The following is a 4,624-nucleotide window of genomic DNA, read 5'->3' as shown; positions in this document are numbered from 1 at the left end:
CTATTCCATACACTTTTTGCTATATTTATTATACTTGAACCTTATCGATCCTAGACATCTTCAATTGCCTTCATTTTGTGGCTTGAGATTTTTGTTAAGTTTGTGCCTACTCATATAGTTGTAGAGTAGACACCATACTAAGAATATCATATTCCACTAGGAGGCAACTAGAATATCATATCATATTCCTCAGGAAGACAACTAGAGACCCTAAGGGTAAATTAAAAAAAAAAAAAAAACAAAAACAAAAACAAAAACAAAACAAAACAAAAAAACAAAAACAAAAACTCAGTCAAACACTTAAGCATTAGAGAATTTTTCCAGTGCCTTGTAAGCACTATTCTCAGTTTATTATCATGACTCTGACACTAAGGGATGGGTGTCATGACAAAAGAGTTGGTTTCACTTGTAAAGGTGATAAAATCATTGGCTTGGAACCCTTGATATTTTCAAGAAAATAACTAAGCCAACAATCATTTTAAAATCACTGCAATGGAGACCATTACTTCCTAAGGGGGGAGAACTAATCCAAGTGGATATCAGTGGCCACCCACCTATTCCATTAGCTCAAATCATAGTTCTCAATCTTCGCAATTTTTCTACAATTTTTTGGGTCATGAACTTCTGGGGTTGTTTTGAGGACCTAAAAGACATTATTTTGATGTTGTAGGGCCCATGGAATAACCATTTTCTTTGGCTTGGGCCTAGTAAGAATGTGTATTTCTTAGCTAGACCTATCTGGTGAACTACCGAGCTCGCCAAACATAGATCATATGCAAAATTTACGACCTCGAGAAGTTGACCTACCAATTAACCCCATCGGGGCCCACACATATTTAATATTTCATCTTCTAGGGTTAGTTTTTTAGGGTTTTCTCATTACTAATTTATGTTAAAGATGGGATTTCAGCCTCATTTTAATGCGTTATGGGGAATACACATAGTCGTTACATATCTTCTAAGAGATAAGCTACCACCATTCAAGAAATTTTGTTTCATTCCACATTTTAACAATTTCAGCACATTCCATTTATTAATAGAAGTTAAGTTTTATTGTATCTCTATGTTTTTGTTATAAATCAATATTTCAACTTTTTCTCTTTTTACATCTGGATCACTGATCCAACCATCTTTCATGAGAATTTGATGTACTCCTTATTTGTTGAGGACTAAGGAAAATAGTTACTTTGAATGTTGGAACATGACAAACATTTTTTTTTCTTCTAATTCTTGGAAGAGAAAAGTGGACTAATCCTTTTCCTTGAGGAGTACGAGTGGTGCCATATGCCAATATGTTGGATTTAGTTCCATATCTTGATATGTACATAAGTAATATTTTATGTAGCACATATGTTGAGTATTTTCTATATCTAATACCCAATTATCTTCAAGATATTTCCTCATCAATGTTTTGGTGGTCACTATGTATACAAAGCCATTCTCCCAATTTACCATCAACACATATTCATAATCCTCTTCTTGATTTTTTGCATATTGCGACGAAGTTGAAGAATTAGAATTAGAATGTTACTTGCGAGTTTGTTTATTCTTCAACAAATTCTCATTATGAGTTCTACACTCTTTTGCCACACGTCTAATGCAAATGGCATATTTCGCACTTGACTTGAGATACGACTCACTTTTTTGAGAATTACCTTAAGATATCCTCAAGTATTGTTGATTTTGATAATTTCTTCCTCTTCCTTGAATTTTTCCTTGATCATGACTAAAGTTGATTTCTTCCTCTTCCTCTATAATTTGCACTATATGAGCCTTATGGCATACCCCCAATCCAAGGTACATCTGAAAACCATGTTCTTTGTGCAATTTGACTTATAATACCATTTTTTTAAAATCAAGAAATTCAAGAAACCATGCAGGAAAAACAAAGGCTCATGCAAATACCAAGAAACACAATTAACTATGCACTTCCATCACTAATACAATATAATAATAATTCATTAGCATACATAGAAATAAAGAAGTAATTACTCAATGAATACATAGTAGAATATAAATACACAGACACAAAGACCTTTATTGCATACTCACTCTCTACAACACACTACCCTATAGTTGAGTTATGATTCTACAAAGATGGGTGCTTAGGCCAATTTTATCCCTCATAGACAATTATCTCACAAGCTTTCTATACTCACACAATGACATAGAAATCATAGACATTACAATTACTCATCTAGTCCCATGACAATCTCAAATCCTAGCTCTGTTTTGCCCTTCAACCTACATAACCTAACGAAAGGAATCCATTTCTTTGCAATGCAATACCTTAGACTATTCCATTTCCCTCCATAGAACCAATGCTATTGGTTAGGAAATAACAATGATAGAGGCTCCTGAGAATCATAGCTACATATAGTTTCACCAACAATACCAATGTGTTCATGCACTCAAGAACCTTCTCGTGTTGGGATAATAACAAGTATTAACACATAGCCACAATGATCATTCTCAACAATATAATTCTTCTTGTCTCCATAGAGAAAGAACATCCACAAAGAAATAAGAATAATGAATGAGGAACCCCCAAACCACCCATTGATGGGAAAAATGCACCATCAACAATTAAGGGGATCTACCCAGTATGAAGCCCCAATTAGACCTCATACCATTTGGGATAGGAGTTCCATTTGGCATGTGTGCTTGGCTACCACCACGTGTGTTTGTTTTCTCTTGGGTTTTTGGTAAGGAGATGTTAATGTGAGGACAAGTGTGAAATACACAAAGTGTGAATATTAATCAACTCACAGATGATAAACTTGAAGCACAAAGTGTAGGAATATAACGACACAATAATAAGACCAAGTACATCGCAAGAGGAGTTAGTTAGAAAAACCATCCAAAACATACAAGAGTAAAAGAGCACTAGAAACTAATTGCAACGTAGTTCACAGCTAAAAAATAGTGTAATGTGTGGAATGAAAAAACAAAGATCCATTAGAAGGTATGTGAGTCATAAGCCACAAATTAGTTCATTAATATATAACTCATGTGAAAGAAAACATGCACACACAATACGAGTATCAGATAGGCATTACAACCATCATGAAAGTGCATGTGAATCTTGCCAAGAGTAGAGAGCTTTTCATTAATAACGTTGAAATATAAGGTACATGTACCACAAGTCCATCAAGATCCAATAGTGGGAGAAAGACTGCTCATATCATCTCCAAAATAAGTCCCCTAGCTTCACAATAGTTGAATCCTAAAAATACAAAGAGAAAGTATGATCCCAACAATCGAAGTGCTAAATGCTACCTAGTGCTAAAATCCCCTTTCCTTAGGGGTATGAGGGTATATTTATCCAAATGGGCAGGTGACTCTTCACCTTCCCATGATTGTTTAACTACCTCATGACAAATTCAAATCCAAGTGACCTTTAATATTATTATTGTCTTTTACATGATTTTTTGGTATTTCTCTATTTTCATAATTATGATAAAAATAATATTTGCAATATGACAAGAGAAATACATGAGTCAAAACTATGACATGTCTTCATGGATGATGAATGAGGATACCAGCCGTGCTTTCTTGGTTCTAATTGCTTGTAGAAAATATGGAATTCCTAGAACTTGTGTGCATGCTGCTACTACAACGAGTCCCTCCATTATGAAAGCCGGTATTCAGATGCTTTGTGTATGAGAAAGACCTAAATTGATTCACACCACTATGGATACTAATTGACAAAACAGATGTCCCTGTTCTCTTTTCTTTTAACCAATGCTATTACTTATACCATTTGGACATATGGATCTCATAGGGCTTGCAAGAATGCTTCTACTCTGGCTATTCAATTGATTGGATAGAGCAGTAGAAGAGAAAGACCCTTGTGAGAAGACATGGTCTATCAATGAAGAAGGCCTGAATTGACTTGCTGCATTTTGGCCAATGTTTGAGGGAATTGACTTGCTGCATTACTACATCTAAACCCTTTTGATTACTTCTATTAACCAGAAATGTAGATTTCCCATTAGATAATTGAGGTGTGACATCATTAATAACAGGTGGTGATATCATTGATGTTTGGTATGCCTTGCTGAAGATTTGTTTCAAAAGTTCAAAGACTTTGACAACAAACCCATGTTGTGAATACCCTCAAACTTGGTTTTGACAATGCGGGCATGTACTTGTTTGCCATTTTCCGATTCTACAAGACTAGCACAAGCATTAACAAGAACAGTGAAAGTAATTGCATTAGGTTTGACTCCTTCCTATTGCATTTCACAAACCAATTTCAGGGCCTTCTCACAAATTCATTTTGAACATATCCTACAACTATTGTAGCCCATGAAACAATATTTTGTATGTGCATTTTCTCAAACAATTGTTGTGCATCCCAATTTCATATACATGTCAACAAGGGCATTAGAGACAGAGACATTTTCTTCAAATCCAATTTTGATGATATGAGAATGCACCTGCTTGACAAACATAATATCATTTATGTCTGCCATATCTTCTTCTTTTGGATTTTGTTTGTCTTACATAAAATGCATTGTAGAGTGTCTAAAAGTTTCCCCTAAGTGTAATATGCAATTTTCCACCAAATATGACATGAAAAGTTCTAGAACCACTCCATACTTCTTGTTAGTACACTTCA

The sequence above is a fragment of the Pinus tabuliformis genome, chromosome 8 (genome assembly GCF_031772625.1).
Source record: "Pinus tabuliformis cultivar Carrire ecotype Pingquan chromosome 8, CPIR1, whole genome shotgun sequence".
Lineage (NCBI taxonomy): Eukaryota > Viridiplantae > Streptophyta > Pinopsida > Pinales > Pinaceae > Pinus > Pinus tabuliformis.
This window is presented reverse-complemented; position numbering follows the sequence as displayed.